Raw genomic sequence first — 20269 nt, forward strand, 5'->3', positions numbered from 1 at the left:
AAATCTCATTGCAAGCATGCTCCAAGTCTTTTGTTTCTGAAGGCATCTTGATCTATAGTGGATTTAGGAGTCAAACAAAACACTCAGAAGTTCTTCTGACATCCATTATTTTGCTTGAAGAATTATGAACAAAATACGTACACAACCTAAATACAGCTTGGATTTTGCTGTTATTGCCAGTTTCTCAACAATTTTCTTTTCCAGGAAAGTTCAGAAGCATTTCTGCTACTGATCTTTCTGTTATCGAATATGAAAATTTTCAATTAATCAAGAATTACTTTTACTCTCCTTTTGAACTATCTTACCAGCCTACAAGCAGTGATGTTTATTAGTGAAGATAAACAGTCAAACAAATTCAGTAATAAACAAGAAAAAAATCTTTAAAAATAAATAAAATTCAGAAAATAAAACTATCAGTAGCTTGCCATCAACACATGGATAATCTTCACACTCCACATTTAAAATCAATAAACAGCCAGTTTATCAAAGCTCATAGCAATTCGTTTCCTAAAGGCACTTGATCATCAGAATCAACTATCAAGGAAAAAAGAAACAAATCATTCTTTGAAACAATCAAAAAGCAAACTGAAGTGATCCCAGCCTCTTCTTGCTCTTATTGGCGCAATAGCCTTTCATGATGAAATAAAGCATCCAACTCCGCCTCGTATCAGTGCCTATCTTATTCTACCTACACCAAGATGAAAATGGCGTATATCATCATTTCTTATGGAAAGGAAATGATATATATTAATATTTATAGTCCCAAATAAAAAACAAAAGAAATTATTATTTTATAAAAAAACAAATAACTCACCCGCAGTATTAGAGTTTTCAATCATTTGTGCAACATATTTGCATGGAGGGTATGTGGCTGACTTTAGAGAAATCCTCTCCTTCTGTCCCGTCTATTTCTTGAATCCTTTCTACCAATGACCTCTTCATCATTTCTAATTTCATTTATTGGAGAGCAGTAATATGCCTCAACCCTTCTGGAATCATCCTCAAATTATCTAAACGAACCAAAGATAAATGCCGGCAATGTGGCATTGCGGCTTCTTTTATCTCCCACTCTTCTAATTAAGATAAATTTACAACTTCAAGAGAATCAAGTTGAAGAAACCAATTAGCAGAGCAAATCATTTTAATCCCCCTCTATGAATTCCCCATAAGCAGAGAGTCCTCAAATGAGGCAGCTTTTCCAATACAACCATTGGATCCTGCTTCAACTTAGATCCCACCAAATATAACTCGGCAATGTTTGCTGGAACAAATTTCAAGACATGATGCCTCGATTGGGGATCCTCTTCTATCCTCCCTCTTAACAATAGTTTGGAGAGGTGATGACAATGAGAAAGGGGTTCCAAGTCTGGGAATGATTGGCTTGAATCCCAACTTAACCTCATGTCCAATGACCGAAGGCGATGTGATTCAACCAGTGCTTTTAGAATAGGCTCAACATCTTTTGATCCCCTAAACAATATTCCTAAACTCTGAATATTAGCCAAGCCCAACACTGCATTATTTTCAATTAAATTCTCGACCCAAATGTACTTTAAAGTTTGAATATTTTTCGAAGTAAACCTTAGCTGCATCATCCAATCACATCTTAAAGAAAATTCTTTCGGATGATTAAGAAATAGAAAAAGCCTTAAACTTTCCAACTCGAATAGAATATTACGAGGTAATGTTAATCGGAAACTGCGGATGTGCAAAGTATGTAAACTTTTCAACTTTCCAATAGATCGTGGCAAGATGATTTATACAAGACATTCTAACCCCAAATATCTCAAATGATGTAGATTACTAATTCCACTTGACACACGCCACGTGGCTTTCCTCCTCCTCACAACTTTCAAGACTCTTAAATTTTTGAAGTTTTTGCAATTTGAAATGTGCAATTTTATCAATTCCTCATTTTGAAAGAGTAATAAAGAACGTAATTTTGGATGTTCTCCCTTCAAACAAACATTCCTTTTGGTAGGATGAATAGCAATTCTTCGTGGCATAGATGCCGACAAGGTCACATCATTTGGCTGAATAATTTTCAAGAAATTCTCCTCTCGAGCTTTCTCCATGCACAAGTCCCTCAAGAGATCATGTATGTGACATGTTTTCACACCTACTCCTGTACGGTCCCTCTTGTCAACTTGAACCAAACATCTATTTATTAGCTCTTCCAGGAATTGTTCAGCAACATCTTCCATCAACATTCCTTCGCTTTCTGGTGATGGTGAAATGAAACCTTCAGCAATCCATAATCGAATGAGCTCCTTCTTTGAGATCTTCCAACCTTCTGGATAATGACCAAGATATAAGAATCACGGTTTTAAATTATACGGCAAATCATTGTAGCTTAAAACCAAAATTCTATCCACTGCACCATACTCATGTTTTTGTTGTTTGACCTTGTTTAAGTGTGCATGCATGTTTCTTTAACCATCTCCCGCTGAGCCGGTGACTTTTTAGTTGCTAGCAAGCCTCCCAACGCAACAATTGCCAGAGGTAGCCCTCCACATTTTTTCACCATCCGTCTTCCTAGCATCTCAGATTCTCTTGGACGAGCTCGGACTCAGTTGTATTTTCAGGGAATGCTTTCCTCTTGAAAAGGTCCAACTTTCATCATCTGTAAGAAATGGAAACTCTATTGTGTAGTCTGCAAGTGATGCCACTTCCATGATTCGTGTTGTGAATAAAATTTTGCTCCCCCTTTTTGGTGGAAAAGCACGATTAAGATAATTCCAATCTTCGCTGCTCCAGATATCATCGAGGACTACCAAATATTTTTTTTCTTTCAAGACTTCAAAAAGTTTTTTCATCAACTCATGCTCGATCATTTTATCAATTAGCTCTCTTTCTTCTTTAAAAGGAGAATGAACTTTTATAAGGACATCATGCAAAACTTCTCTTGGCATACATTTTTGAGAAATAAAAGCCCAAGCAAAACGATCAAAATATCGTCTCACATCATTGTGATTGTCTACATTTTTTGCAAGAATGGTTTTACCTATGGCCTCCATTCCGACTATGGAAACAACGACGTGAGGTCTATCTTCTTCTTCTTCTTCTTCTGTCATTAACTAAGCCAAAACATCCCTCGTTATGCCCTCCAAGCTAACAACATATACTTCCTCAACATGCGAGTAAGTTTTTCTTAACCGCTGCTGCTGTATACTGGAAATAGAGCTAAACACCTCTCCTTCACCAGATATCTCATAAGCTGGAAGACTCTTGGAAATATCTTCAAGCTTAGTCTGGATTGCTTTGACTTGCACCCCGATTTTGTGCAGATGAGAAGGCTTGGTGAAAATAGAGGTGAATCTCTTGATGATTCCTTGAAAGCCTCCTTGATGTGCAACTTTAAGAATAAAGGTGTCAATAACATCTTCAGCATCGTAAGCAAGATCTCTAATTTCCGCCACTCGATTGCGGAGACGCTTGTCTTGTTCTTGCTTCTGGTCAGCGTCTTCCAAGAAGCACTGAATCCGTTTTAGTTCAGCCTTTAGGCGCTGCACTTCCTCACGAACTCCACCCAGGAAAACTGCTTCATGAATGAGTAAATCCGAGATCCTTTCAATGGCTAAGGACACTATAGCCGCCTCCATTTCTCCGCTGGTTGAGAACAGGGTCCAAATTACTCTTTATTTTTCTAGGATTGCCAATGGATCCGTCTGTATGTATGCAAAATATTCTGAATTTCTATGAATCATATTATCTGAGTACCTAACTATGTTTCTTGTGGTGGCCATTTAACGTTGGACAAGATAGAAAAAAAAAATCTTATTCCTACTTTCTTTTCCTTGGTTGTCATATACAGAAAAAAAAGTAGTCATCTGCTGTTGATGAATTAATATCCAACGCTTAAAGTTAATAAGAGTAGATGCAAATGACAATATTGAAGACCCAAAAGTCATTGGTGATAAAGACTCTTTAAAAAAACTAAAAAATAAACAAGGCAATAAAATTAGTAACAATAATATGCGAAATTAAGTCTTTTTTTTTAATAATTGGATTAATGATATCTCAAGTTTTATTTAGATCGAATCTCAGTTTTTTTTTTATATATTTAAAATATATTTCTTAACATTAACTGAGAAAATTTAAAATTTTACTCTTAAATACTCTTAATAAATATCAAATTTTAGTTGATAAATAAAAATAATTACTAATTTTAGATTAACTTAAAGGATAAATCTTTATATTTTTTCAATATTTAGTCATTCACTTACATAATTAAATCTCAATTTCTTCCAACTTTTTCAAATGTCATTAAATTTTTTTTTTTTCAGTTGCAACACAATAATTGTGGAATATGTTCTGTCCTTTAATATTATAATCAAATTGCAGCCTTTTTTTTTTTTTTTCTGTCAATAAGCATACAATTTAGAATAGTAAGACAGAATAGAATATTTTTGTTTTGCTTTGCAACTAACAAATATATAATCATTTAAAAGACTATAATTTTTTTAAGAAATATTTACCCTCATGCATTTTGCATTAAACATGGTCACTGATTATTGAATATTGTTTACTGTGTTACTTTGTTTTAAGAATGTGCAATCGTTTGTTTATGCTTACAATTGGAGTTTCGACGAACTGATAATGGCAAGCAAAATTGATATACCATTTCTACGTTACTCCTATATATTTTTTATAATTAGCGATTCCACATAAAAAAAATTTATATAAAAATATTATATTCAAAATTCAGTTTAATTGATTTATATATTTATAGTGATATTTCAATAGATTTAAATTTTAAATTTTAATATTTATAATATTTTTATTCTTAAATTACTATTTTTAAAAAAAAAAATGAAGTAGAAATATTTTATGTAACAAAAAATTATAGTGAAAATAAAATATTTCTTTTTCGAATATTTAATTAATTATGAACTTATATATATATATATATATAGAGAGAGAGAGAGAGAAAGATATTTGATGTAGAATAAGCTATCCCACGCATTACTTCTCCAACCAACTCCTCCCCTTTGAGTGGTCTTTGCAACTTTTGTCAAAATTTGAAGCAAAACTTGTCTTGCCAAAGCATTAATTGTTGAGACACGAAAGCCCAAAGCTTAGGGAAAAACCGAAGAAAAGACTCAACCGAGCTCCGTAAGTGGTTCCATAATGTAGTTTGCATATGGGATGAAGCACACACTAGAGAAAAAATGTGGGCGAAATCGAAAATTTTGATCTCATATAATATTTAAGCAATTCACTTTTCTATACAAACAGATGCTATAAAAAAAATTAGATGAACTGTCTTTTGGATTGCTTGATTGCAACACAGCTACAACATAATAATTGAATGAAATGAAAAACAAAAACATGGAATTGTCTCAGTCAAAATGATATTTCAATGTTTTGTTATCGAAACCCAAAAAAAAAAAAAATAATTCTTAAAATAAAAACAAGTACATTTAATATTTTAACAAAAATATTTTAAAGTTGAATAGTAGTTGACTGGCTATCTAATATTGATATTTTAAATTACACAGCCCAAGTCAATGATAGAAGGCAACCTAATATATATATTTCACATCCATTGAGAATTTGTTTCTTGTTTTATTTGGATTGGACACGGTCAAGGCAGACTATATAAAAGTTAAAAAAAAAAAAAAAGAAACAGCATTTTAATGTTGAATAGTTAACATGCATACTAATAGAGCAACTTCCAAGTAATTTACTGACAACAAATGGAAGATCAAACTAATTATATTTTTATTTTTTGTGTAAAAGAAAATAACAATATCTGACCGACATTGAAGATGACGTGAGTTTCTCATCTTTTGTTTGTCAAAACAATCAATAAAAAATCAGCCGAAATTTGGAAGTAACTGATACAAAACATCTTTAGAGTTCAACAACGAGTAAATCTGTCCACAAAGTTTTTATTTGAACTATCAAATCCTAAATATTTAACAATGAAGACCAAATGATATCTTATCCTTCCTTTCTTCTTCTTTTTTTTTTTTTTTTATTGATTCTATCATATCCGACCAAGATAATTTTTTAATAGACGCTCTTGCTTGTAGTCTGCATCCTTGAAGAAGCTATTCATCCTATGTAGTTCAGCCTTTAGGCTCTCCACTTTCTCACGGACTCCACCCTGCAAGTAAATTGCCTCATGAAAGAGTAAATCCGAGATCCTTTCAATAGCTAATTAAGGACACAATAGCCTCTGCCATTTCTCCTTTTGGTCGAAAACAGGGTTCAAATTACTCTTTCTTTTTCTTGGATTGCAAACGGGTCCGCCTGTATGTCTTCAAAATATTCTGAATTTCTATGAATTATATTAGCTGAATACCTATCTATGTTTCTTTGTGGCGGCTATTTAACGTTGGACAAGAGAAAGAAAAAAAAATCTTATCCCTACTTTCTTTTCCTTGATTTTGTCATATACAGGAAAAAAGAAGTCATCTGCTGTCGATGACTTAATATCCAACCCTCCAAATTTAATTGTAGCAATTGCAAAGCACAATTATTGAAGACCCAAAAGTCATTGGTGATAAAAACTCTTAAAAAACTAAAAGACAAACAAGGCAATAAATTTCTTTTTTAGGTGTAAAAATTGTTAAAAGAGCCTAAAAATTGAACCAAATCCCAAACACTCCTGTTCACATGAATGCTAGAATTGAGAGACACAACTCTAGAATTAGAAAACATAGCTTCAAATTAATCTAATTGAGCCTTCTTATCCCTAGAGTTGTCAAATAATGGAAAAAACATAAGTGCAATTATTGTAATTATATCGGTGTCGTAATTCTTAATTACAATAGTTACATTAGCAACATAAATTAAGAAATTAATCAGGTAAACAAAGACACAAATGTTTTCTTTCATTATGTTTATTTTTCATTTCATTAAATGATATTTACGTGATATCATATTATCAACAAATGAAATTGCATCATAAAAATCTATTGTAATTTTTTTATTAAGGAATTTTTTCCTTTTTAATTTAAAACCAAAAAAAAATCAAACTTAATTCTTTCAATAAAAATACATATATATTTATTATTAAATCAAATGCATGCTCTAAAATTAGGGTTCTAGTGCCTTTTAAATTTAATACAACCAAAATCACTTGTATACCCCGTTTCCATCAATTTTCTCAATTGGAATTAGTGTGGGCTACTCCCACTTCTTAAAATGAAAAATCAACTATATGGTCCTTTTACCATCAAGTTCATAAGCAATGATGTGAAAATAAATAGTCTTCTACTGCCTATGAATTGATAGCAATCCAACTCTGAAAATTTTTTAATGGCAGTAGTTGCAAAGGAGTAAGGACAATTATTTAAGACACAAAAGTCATTGCTGACAAAGACTCAACAAAATAAAAAAACAAGGCAATAAAATCAGTAACAATACAATGTGAAATTAGGTTTTTTTAGTAATAATATTATTAATTGTATCTCAAGAAATTATTAAATACATTAATAGAGGAGACCATAAGAGTAGATTGATAAATTTTTTTTAGTGTATTTAAAAATGAAAAAAAACCTATTTAACAAATAAGATAATTGTCATCTTGTTAATTCTATTTATAAAATTAAAAAATTTCTTTGAAAATGTATTAAATAATCTCTCCAAACTTTATCTCCAACAATATTTAAAACGTTATTTTCAATATCAATAAAATGTATTTAAAATTTTACTCTACGAAGTACTTGCCAAATGTATCAAGCTTTAGATGAAAAAGATTATCAATTAGATAAACCTTTACATATAAATCTTTACTTTCTCAATATTTAGTCATGACTTATATAATTAAGTCTCATTCTCTTTATCATTTTCAATTGTCTTTCGATTTTTTTTTTCAATTTGTGGCACAAATTAAGCATAAACCCACAACTTCAATAACACAAAACAATGTAGAATATGTCCTGCCTTTGAATATCATAGACAAATTGCCTCTTTTAATCTTTTTTCTCTTAATAAACAAATAATTTAGAAGAGTAAAGCTAGAATGAAATATTTAGGTTTTGCTATGCATCCAACAAATATACAAACTAAGAGTGTAAATGATATATTAGTATTTGTAAGTTATTTGGGTTTGACTTAAATAAAACTTGAATTTGATTCAATTATTATCAAGTCAAGCTCAAGCTCAAGTAGCTCAACTTATTTATCGAGCTGAATTTGAGCATTTTTATGCCTGGTTCGAGTAGCTCACGAGTCTAATCAAGCTTTTTTATTTTAATATATTTTAATTATTTTAATTAATAAAATATCTTAAACTCAAGCATAAATAATTGAGTTTTTATCAAATATAAAAATTGAGCTTTTTTTTACATGTTAATCGAGCATAATCGAGTGAGTTCAAGTAGTTTGATTTTTATCTCAAATCGAGTTCGAGCTAAAAAAAAATAAAATTCGATTGAGTTTAAGCTAAATTTCAAGTCTTGAATTTTGAATCGAGTTCGAGCTTGAGCTTAATATTGTATTAGTTCGAACTTGATCATTTACACCTCCAATACAAACAAATGGTATTTGGCATGTGTAACAAACTATATGCAAAGAGGAGGGCGTTTTGGAACTATATAAAGGCCTTGGAGCAACACTTTTTGGTGTTGGACCTAGCATAGCAATTAGCTTTCCAGTATACGAGAGCTTGAGATCTTTCTGGCAGTCTCACAAAGGTGATTACTCCTCTTGATCAATAAACTGTGCCTTCTTGTGATAATTGTTTCATAGATCATCCTTTTCTAAGCACAACTCCTTTCTCCTTTTTATAATTAACTTTCTATCAGGCCCTATGATTCCACTGTCCTAGTCGGTCTACTTGTGGCAGTCTTTCAGGAATTGCATCATCAACAGGTGAGTGATATTTAGACGAGATGTGTTGGAAAACTTAATTGCAATTTTCAGATATCTATTGTGTTTTACTTTCATTCTTTATCTGATTTTTATTTGGTTATTTATTTATCAAGTCAAGGAGAACTTTATTTTTGATGTTGCAATTAAAGTAGAGTATAATTTTGGGTATCCACTTTACAATATTGTTCTATTTTTCCTGAATAGCTGTCTTTTTGGTTAATGTATTGTCTATTTTCAATTGTATCAATAGAGACATGGCTGTATCATGTTGCATAAATATCACCCTTAATACTTCTATAAACCATTGATTAAATATTGGAGTAAGTTTGGCCAAAGCTTCTGCTACATTTATCAATTTGTAGATATTCATATGTATTTGGAGTCTATCGAATCAATTTTTGTCATTATTTTTGTTATTATTATTATTATTATTATTATTATTTTCTTTCTTCTTTCCTTTCTTTTTCAATTTCTAACGAGAATTTTTTCAATTTCTAATGAGAATTGTGGAAACGAAAATTGAATCAACTAGATCAGAATCCCCACAGTCAAAGGATTTTATGGCATAATTGGGGGTTATAGATTCACTCTAAAAAATCAACAAAAAACCTAGACTAATTTAAGGTTCAGGCAGAATCCAATCCCAAGATTCAAGCTTGGGATTGGTTTTGTCTATTTCTTAAAATTTATCCTAAGGGTGGCTATAAATTGAATAGTTCTTAGAGAACACAGAACACAGAACACAATTAACTGGAGGGTAAAAGGAAAACTTTGGAAAATTTCTAAGGGTGAGTTTTGGTTTCTAGGATTTTTGGTTCTAGAATTTTTGAATTTGGATTTTTAGGGTTTGATTTGAAGTTTCTGGGTTAGATTTTAGGCTTATGGGATTAGGTTTAAGTTTCTGAGAGATTTATGAAGAAATCTAAAATATTTTTGGGTTGTTTTGGAAAAATCTGGGTTGGGATGAATTTTTCGATGATTTTTTTTTCAATGAAGGTTGAAGTTTCCGGTCATATTCCAAAAAAATTTTCATAAACCAACAACCAAATCCAATTTTTGGTGGTGTTCTTGGCTGGGTTTTTAAAGAGAAGGGAGAGAGAATTCGAGTAAAAAAAGAGGACTAGGGGAATTTTGAGGCTAAAACACTGAACTTGGCCTCTATAAGGACCCAGTACGATGTTGTTCCTACATACCTTGATCCATGCTTTGACCCATTGACCCGTGCATCAACCCACTAATTGACCCAACTCGAATCGTAGGTTTTCCTTTTTTATTTTTTCATTTTTTGATTTTATTTTTTTATATTTTAATTTATTTTTTCAATTTTTGATTTTTATTAATTATTTATTTTTACTGAATATTTTCCAAAATTTTATTTTTATTCAAAAAATATTAAAAAAATCTTTTCAAATTAGTTAAAAAAATAATAGAAAAATAAAAGAATTTTTTTAAGTAAATTTATGGAATTCACCAAACTATTGAAAATTTTCACAAATCAGTTTTCAAAAAAAATAAATAAAAACCAAAATAAAAAAATGTTTTATCCTCCAAATGATTGGAGGATTACTTTCTAAATTAAGTCTTTCCAAACTATTGGGAGACTTAATGAAATCTTCAAAATTTTTATAAATCTTTTTATAATAAAATCTTACCAAAGCATTGGGAGATCTACTTCATAGTAAGTTCTACAAAACTATTGAGAGACTTTATTGATTTTTTTTAATAAAAAAATATTAATAAATCCGATGATGGAACCTCTTCATGGTGGGACACTAGTTTCTATGATACTCTGAGGTGAAAGAATTATCTTAAATTGCTACCAAACTATTGGGACAATTTTAAGACTAATTTTCATTATTTAATATTTTGGTAAGAGCATAAACAATTTTAAAGCTTTGATAATTAGAATCAAACTAGTACCATCTTTGGATGGGCACTGTGAAGGTGTTATAAGCTTTCCCATGCGTAATCGTACTCTCGAACCTAAATCTGGTTTCATGGATCAGATTCAATCAGGTGGCCAATCACACCCAAATAAAAAAAGATTGGTAACGACTTCTCTAATCCATATCTAGCATTAGGTCTACGGATCTATATGTTATGATAGTTTGGCAACTCTGCTAGGAACTCTGCTAGGGATATCGAGAGTCAGGCCAGAAATGATTTCTTATTATCCAAGCCTTACTTAATAAATTTGAGATTATTTTTTTTCTTTCCTATTTCCCTCTTTTCATTACTTATATTTGCTTAGATATTCATTTTATTTGTTGTACATATCTATTATTCATTTGCATATACATAATATAAAGCTCTCCATCTGAGCTCTACCCATAGGAAGGAGTGAAGTCCCTATGCCCTTGTGAGATTTCATGTCTTTGCATGGACCTGAGAAATACTCTTACTCAAATTAAACCTTTTTCCATTTGTAGCTTATGATAGGCAAGGATCGACGTGTCTTACTAGTCTGTGATGGGTAATGATATAAAGAACAATTTGAAAACCTTTTAAAAGTAATTCGAGTCGCATATAGTTAACCCTAAGGTTTCGAACCTAGGTAGAGCCATGCCTTCCCCTCATGTTGGAAATCCTAAATAAGACACATAATTGGATGTTTGTTTTACTTGTAAGACTTTGTATTATCTTCTCTTTTTATATATGTTTGTATACTAATCTTGTATGTTGGACTTCGTATATTATTACTAATCCTTTTCCTTTTATCATGCATTCATATTATTAGATTCATCATAAGGAATATTTGCCATGAAATAATTTTTAACAAGGAAAATCTTAGTTATATCTATGGAAAGCCTAGCAAAGTCATCTAGTGGTCCAAAAAGGGAGTTTGAAGAGTTAAAGCTTACAAATAAGAAGCTAAAGAAAAAAGTCCAAATATTGAAATGAGAAAAGGATCGATGAACAACTTTGTGCATTGAACTTAATGCAACATGATCATTCACTAATCAAGAATTGGCCCAACTCTTACAAGAAAACAAACAATTGCAAGCAAAATTACAAGAAAGGGATGCAATGCTCTGTGAAGATTAAAAGTACATCTAAATACTGAATGAAGTAGTGGTGGGAATCAAAATGCAAATGAGGGCCATGACTGAATAATGTGAGTAAGTGAAGGAAGCATATGTGCAAAAACATAACTAGTTAAAGTCCCTACTTGATCAAAATATTGTGGCTATTTACAGAGCTAAGGACATGGTAGAAATGATTAAAAAGTAAAAAGCAAGGGTGCCACCAGTGGGAGCATATGGTAAAAAATTGATAGATTTCATTAATGAAGTGCAAAACTAGTATTGACGAGCTATAGATTTTTTGTCCTAATAGTTCTAGACTTTTCATAGATGTAATGTTAGATTTAGTTAAAAGTGACTTTTAATTCAATAAAGATTTTCTTTGATAACAATTGTTATGTAGTAAATTCTTTTTATTACATTCATGCATTTTGTCTTTGTTTTCATTTTATACCTAATTTTGAAGGCTCCATAAGCATCATCTTAAATTTCCATATTGTGGAAATCAAGTTCGAGGATAACTCAACACTAGTATTATACTTGGGCCAAAGCCAAGAAAATGGAGTAAGATAATACAAATCATCTCGAAAGGATAGAAAAGGCTTAGGAGATACTTGAGGGAAAATTAAGCAAGATTCTCGACACTTTTGAAAAGATAAACAAAGAAAAATAGGTGGAAGAAGATAGTTCGCATAAAGTTACTAAACCACTATATCCATAAGGTTTTGGTCCATATTAGACCTAAACCACTTCAAATCTTTAGCCACAACAGATCACATTCTCGAATTACAGAAAGCTTTATGCATCTAGTCAAGAGAATGTTTAGAGTTATACCAATCCTATTTTCATTGAAAAAAGGAGCCCATTCAAATCATCAAATCGAATGAGACAAAAGAAAAAGTAAAGTTACATACGGCTACACCTTTGGAATATTCAAAGACTGATCAAGCTATGAGCATGATTAAGGAAAGGCTGTGAGCTATGGAAGGCATTGATTTTTATAGCTCTATGGATGTTGTCAACCTTTGTTTGGTGCAAGTTGTGACTATTCCTCTAAAATTCAAAGTATCAGAATTTGAGAAGTACGATAGTACTAAATGCTCAATTACATATGTTATAATGTATTGTCATAAAATGACAACACACATTAACAACGAGAAATTACTCATGCATGTGTTTCAAGATAGCTTGATCGGGTCTATTGCAAAATAGTATATTCAATTGGATAGGACTCACATTAAATCGTGAAAGGATTTGACACAGTCCTTCATTAACTAATACTGCCTCATTATAGACATGGCTTCTAATCACCTTTCGTTACAAGGCATGGAAAAGAAAGCATTCAAATCTTTTAAGGAATATGCCCAAAGGTGACGAGATGTTGTTGTTTAGGTGCAATTTCCCCTAATAGAGAAAGAAATGATGGTGCTATTTGTAAGCACTCTAAAGTCGCCATACTATAAGAAAATGATAGGGAATGTAACTAGAATTTTATTGACATGGTGATTTCAAGGGAGATCATTGAAAAAGCAATCAAGAGCGATAAATTGAAAGAAATAGAGTCCTCTACTAGTAAAAAAAACCCAAAAAAAGAAAATTGAGACTCAAGCTTTGAATTTTGATAAACAACAATTCAAAAACCATTCTCAACTGATTTATCCCATATATCATCTTATTGTGAGTCATGCTTTTGCTGCAGTTTACCAATCAACTCCGCACCTAGGCCCTTTGTTCATCCAACTACCCTAACAAGTGGTGTGTGAGAATCATGGAATTGGGAAAGCCTACATTTGACCTTATTCTTATGAGCTACATAGATTTGTACCAAGAGCTTTCCAAGAACCATTTGACTGCTCTCATTCTTGCAAAATAACCTAAAACTCCCTATCCCAAATGGTATGACTTCGTTGCTCACTGTGACTACCATTTTGGGGTGACAGGCTATTCTACTGAAAATTGTATCCCTTTGAAACATATAGTGCAAAATTTGATAAAAAAAAGGGCTAATAAATTTTGATACCAGTGGAAACATGACATTTAATGTCAATGGTAACCTGTCGCCCAATCATCCAAAAGTATAATTTTGGGGAGATTGATTGGAAGTACTTATCATCTTGGACTTTTTGAGTATATGGATATTCTTTTATGTACTTAGATTTCATCTTATTTTGCATTATTTTAATAAAATGATAGATTTGATACATTTTCATGATATTTCTTTTTTGTGTAAAATACCATTATTTATTTTTACCTTTCATATCTTTCCTTATAACTATTCTTTGAAATTGAATAATGAATGTTCAGATTGTCACAACGATAATTTAGGATTCGATTTTGACAACACCATTCATGATGATTTGATTGATAAATTTGAAATTGTTGGTCCATTGGGACTGTTGAATAAAAAGGATAAATCTGATGAAGAATTTAAAAAATGATGCAACATATGATCTTTGTAACTGCTCATTCACAAATTTGCTCTTAATCAATAAATGTTCTTCACTAAGAGTATTCATGTTTGAAATGAGAAATGGTCATCTTTCTTTTATCCTTCAAAAAAAATAAAAAAAGTAAGATTATCCTTTACTACCTCATTTGAGCCTGCTGAAAATTTTTTTTTAGAAACCCTAACCAAGGATCACCCTAATATCGGAGGACAAAGTCAAAAAGTCTGTTTACCCTTAGTAATTTCAAGGGCAATGCCCTTTTATTTTTTTTTTTGACAAAAGAAAAAAAAGGAAAAACAAACAAAAAAATGAAAAGAAATTGTTGGGGCAAAATGCCAATGCGCTCTACATGAAAAAATGATCATTGGTTTGATTACCCTTCAAATACAATTTGGGCTTATTTCATCCATTTCTTTCATAATCCTTTACCTTAGCTTATGTTACGTCCCTTAAAAGTCTATTTTGATCGAACGTGAATACTCGATTTGGAGAATCATGAATTGAATCAAGGCAGATTTGCCATTGGATTGTTTAAAGCTTTGATTGATGTGTCACTGATGGATCAAAGGATAAATGGGAAAAAAAACACCAAAAAAAATTACAAAAATTGAAAAAAAAAATAGAAACAAAAACAAAAGAAAAAAAAAAGAAGCAAGAAGAAAAAATTGAAAAAAGAAAAAAAAAGAGAAAAAATGAAAACTTAAACTAAAAATCTAAAAGGGTAGTTTAAGTAAAGATGAAAACTTAAAAAAACAACTTCATGTGAAGATCCAGGAGTGAGGATGATGATTGACTTAAAAATTGAAGATATGTGTTTTTGAAAGATGATTCTAAGTTTGAGTTCAAAATTGTTTGAACAATCGTAATTTTGGATGTTAATATCCTATTTGAATAAAGCACAGCGTTTTACCTTTGTTCACCCTTGAGTTGTTCTTAACCTTACCTTTTCTTCTTTCAATAATAAAGACCCATTTTTTTTATCCTTCACTAAATGAATATTCCTTGAATGAACCAAAGAAATGTGTCATGTTTGTCACTGATTTGAATGATGGCAAATAAATGAATGACATTTTTCATAAAGAGTTTTTCATTCTTTTAAAAGAAATCTAAAATAAGATAAATGAAAAAAGCATGAGAAAATGATTTACAAAGGGACAAACAAGGTAACTCAGTGATGAACTCAGTGATAAATTGGTTGACACGACCTAGAAGTTTTGTCTATATGAGAAGAATGATATGGATCAATTGATAAAATTTGCTTTGAGATTATTAATAATGAGAAGCTAAGAAAGATTGGTGGAGTCTTAAAAATCTTATCACTATAATTGAAATTTCATGACATCAGCATTAGATACATTGTGTTTACATTTGCACTCTGGATAGGATGTGCATTTGCATCATTGCAATATTATCATCACTCATTCTCGATCTCAGCTCAGTCCATATCATTTTTTTGACTTGCAATTTCATCTCGGTCATTCATCTTCAACCTTGACTCAGTCTTGGTCACTTTATCTTTTAGACTCATGGTTTCATCTTGATCATTCGATCTTGGCTCAGTCCAGATCATTTTTTTTACTCGTAATTTTATCCCTATCATTCTATCTTGGCTCAATGCAGATCATTTTCTTGATTCTCGATTTTGTTTTAGTCATTCATCTTCGACCTCGACTTGATCCTTGTCATTTTATTTTTTAAACTCATAATTTTGCCTCAGTCATTCGATCTTGACTTAGTCTAAATCATTTTTTTTATTCATGATTTCATCCCAATCATTCATCTTTGACCTCAACTCAATCCTAGTCACTTTATCTTTTAGACTCAAGGTTTTTTTGTCTAGGTCATTAGATCTCGACTCAGTCCAGATCATTTTTTTGACTTATAGTTTCATTTCAGTCATTCATCTTTGACCTTGACTCGATCTTTGTTGCTTTATCTTTCAAACTCATGGTTTTATCTAGGTTACTCGATCTCAACTCAGTCCAGATCATTTTTTTTATTCACAATTTTATCCCAGTCATTAATTTTCAACCTCAACTCGATCTTGGTCATTTTTTCTTTTAGACTTGCAATTTTGTCTTGATAATTTGATCTCGGTTCAATCCAAATCATTTTTATAACTTGTAGTTTTATCTCAATCATTTATTTTCGACCTCGACTTGGTCTTGGTCATTTTTTCTTTTAGACTCATGGTTTCATCTTGGTCATTCAACCTCAGCACAATCCAAATCATTTTTCTAACTCGTGGTTTCATCTCGATCATTCGTTTTTGACCTTGACTTGATCTTGGTTGCTTTTTCTTTTAAACTCACAATTTTATCCCGATCATTCAATCTCGATTTAGTCCAAATCATTCTCTTGAGTCACAGTTTCATTTTGGTTATTCATTTTCAACCTTGACTTGGTTTTAGTCACTTTTAGACTTGCAGTTTCATCCTAGTCATTCTATCTTGGCTTAGTCTAGAGCATTTTTTAAATTCATAGTTCTATCTTGATCACTCGATCTTGGCTCAATCCAAATCATTCTTCTAACTCGCGATTTTATCCCGGTCATTCATCTTCAACCTCAACTTGGTCTTAGTCGCTTTCAGACTCACAGTTTCGTCCTGATCATTCGATATTGACTCAATACAGATCATTTTTTAAATTCGTAATTTCATTTCAGTCACTCGATCTTAGCTTAATCCAAATCATTTTTCGGACTCACGATTTCTGCCAAGTCATTTTTGTTTAATGATTTAACTCTTGGATTAGAACAGAGTGGGTGTCTAGGTTTTTGCACCATGTCTAACAAAAATGTGCAAAGAGGAGCAACTGTAGACACCTATCTATTTGGGGGTCTATCGAATCAATTTTTGTCATTATTTTTATTATTATTTTTATTTTATTATATTATTGTTAGTATAGTATATTATACTACTACTATTATTACTACTATTACTACTACTACTACTACTATTACTACTACTACTACTACTACTACTACTATTATTATTATTATTATTATTATTTTCTTTCTTCTTTCCTTTTGTTTTTTGATTTCTAGTGAGAATTATGGAAACAAAAACTAAATAAGCCATATCAGAATCCCTACAGTCAAAGGATTTTATGGCCTAATTGGGGGTTATGGATTCATTCTAGATAATCAACAAAAAACTTAGACCTAATTTGAGGTTCAGGTATAATCTAATCCTAGGATTCAAGCCTGGCATTGGTTCTATCCGTTTTCTAAAATTTGTCCTAAAGGTGTCTATAAATTGAATAATTCTCAAAGAACACAAAACACAATTAACTAGAGGATAAAAGGAAAACTATGGAAAATTTCTAAGGGTGAGTTTTAGCTGTTGGGATTTTTGGTTTTGGAATTTTTGGATTTGGATTTTCAAGGTTTGATTTGAAGTTTCTAGGTTAGATTTTAGGCTTGTGGGATTAGGTTTAAGTTTCAGGGAAATTTTTGGGATTTCTGAAAAATTCTGTGTTGGGATGAATTTTTCAATGAATGTTTGAATTTTCTGGTGATTTTTTTGGCAAAGGTTGAAGTTTTCAGTCAAATTCCGACAAAATTTCCAAAAACCAATGACTAAACCCAGTTTTTTATGGTGTTCTTGGCTTTAGATAGAAAAAAAAGAGAATTTGGGTAGAGAAAGAGAGGACTAGGGGAATTTTGAGGCTAAAATGCCGAACTTAGCCTTTATAAGGATCCAATATGATGTCGTTCCTACATACCTCGATCTACGCTCTGACCCATTGACATGTGCATCAACCCGTGTGTTGACTTGACCTGAATTTTAGGTTTTCCTTTTTCGTTTTCTTTTTATTTTTTGATTTTATTTGTTTATATTTTAATTTATTTTTTTTCACTTTTTGATTTTTATTAGTCATTTATTTTTACTGAATATTTTCCAAAATTCTATTTTTATTCAAAAAATCTTTTAAAAAATCTTTTCAAATAAGTTAAAATATAGAAAATAATCTTTTCAAGTAAATTTATGGAATTCTCCTTACTATTGAAAATTTTCACAAATCAGTTTTCAAAAAAAAAATAAATAAAAAATAAAATAAAAAAATGTTTTATCCTCCAAACGATTGGAGGATTACTTTCTAAATTAAGTTTTACTAAACTATTGAGAGACTTAATGAAATCCTCAAAATTTTTATAAATCTTTTTACAATAAACTCTCACTAAACTATTGGGAGATCTACTTCAAAGTAAGTCCTACCAAACTATTAAGAAATTTTACTGATTTTTTAATAAAAAAATATTAATAAATCTGATGACGAAGCCTCTTCAGGATGGGATACTAGTTTCTATGAATACTCTTAAGGTGAGAGAATTATCTTAAATAGCTATCAAACTATTGGAACAATTTAAGATTAATTTTCAATATTTAATATTTTTGTAAAAACATAAACATTTTTAAGGTTTGGATAATTTGAAATCAAACTAGTACCATCTTTATATGGTCACTGTGAGGATACCATAACTTTTCTCATGCGTAACCGTACTACCGAATCTAAATTTGGTTTCATGGATTAGATTCAATTAAGTGACCAATGACATCTAAATGAAAAAAGATTGGTGGCGACTCCTCTAATCTATATCTAGCGTTAGATGTACGGATTTGTACGATATTATATAATTGTTAATTGCAGATGAAATTATGCAAGCGTAAAATGCTACAGCACTCTAGCTGGATAGCATGGGTGATCTATTGGTCCTGTTTCTAGCCTTGGAACTTTCACTTGCTATAGAAGGTCTGTGAGGGGTTGAATGCGATACCTATTTGGGCCAGTCAACCTGCATTAATATTACCTAAATTGCTAATCTAATATAAGTCATATTGACAATAGCACAAGCTCATCCCTTTCTTTTATATGATTGAATGTGATATTACCTGTTCCTTAATCATCCAAAATTTGTTTCTCTTAAACTAAAAAGGCTTATTAAATCAATGGCTTATTGAGTTGCAAATTTCAATCTTAGAGTGCTGTACTCAACTGTCAATTGCTTTCTCCTGGACATGACCGTCCACACCTTACTAACTTTTCTCAAAGAGTACAGAGATTCTACATCATTACTGATTATTGCCGATGGCCTTTGAGTTAAGGTTTTCTTGGTTGGCAGGAAAGTTTTTGTTCAAGGCTTTTCTCAAAGTTAAATCACAAATTTGTGATAGCATGCTGTTTATTGATAGTTTAGATTGTTTACTTTAGCAGTTGAAACTACTTTTCATAGCATTTATCACAAAAATTTGGATTCATGTCGAACTTGACTATTTCTGGACAATTAGGTTGTTCAGTTGGTTTGCGTTTCTTAGTACAGATACTAATTTCTTTATTTTTTATGGCTTGGTGATATTTTCTTCTATGAATTACCTTCTAATGCGTTGGTTAAAGCAATGCATGGCTCTTTTCATTTGTGTTTTGTATAAATGCAGCAATATTTCCTTTGAATCTGATTAGGCAATGTAAACAGTTGAAGGGGGCTGGTAAACAAGCCCCTGTTTACACAACAGGGCTTTTCGGCACATTTAAAAACATATTCCGGACTGAAGGCATTCGAGGTTTGTATAGAGGGATATTGCCTGAATACTACAATGTGATGCCAGGTGTTGGTATATGTTTCATGACCTATGAAACATTGAACATGCTTTTAGCAGATATTAGCACAAAATTATAGTTCGTGATCATATCTCCCCAGACGTTTGATCTGCAACTGAAATGATGGGTTCACTAATTTGTTAATGTGATAGCACAGCACAACGCATCATCTTTGAATACCCTTTTCCCAGGTGCAAGTTTTTACGCAATTGCGTAAATCACCGGCATGTATTAATACATTTATAACTTCAACTTTTAATAGAAGTTCACCTTCTCTTACAAAAGAGACTTGATTCATTTTGAGTACTTGTCTTTTTTTATTTTATTATCAGTGATTTTTGAATTGCAGTTGCTACTTTCCTCTCTGTACTC

The 20269-nt window shown here is 31.3% G+C and overlaps 1 pseudogene; it reads right to left on the minus strand.

The window, feature by feature from the left end:
• Window positions 1–831: 831 nt before the first annotated feature.
• Window positions 832–3650, minus strand: LOC111297595 (putative disease resistance RPP8-like protein 2; annotated as a pseudogene).
• Between the last annotated feature and the right edge of the window lie 16619 nt (window positions 3651–20269).

This window comes from Durio zibethinus, chromosome 12 (genome assembly GCF_047325235.1).
Source record: "Durio zibethinus cultivar Kanyao isolate XHJ-2024 chromosome 12, ASM4732523v1, whole genome shotgun sequence".
NCBI lineage: Eukaryota > Viridiplantae > Streptophyta > Magnoliopsida > Malvales > Malvaceae > Durio > Durio zibethinus.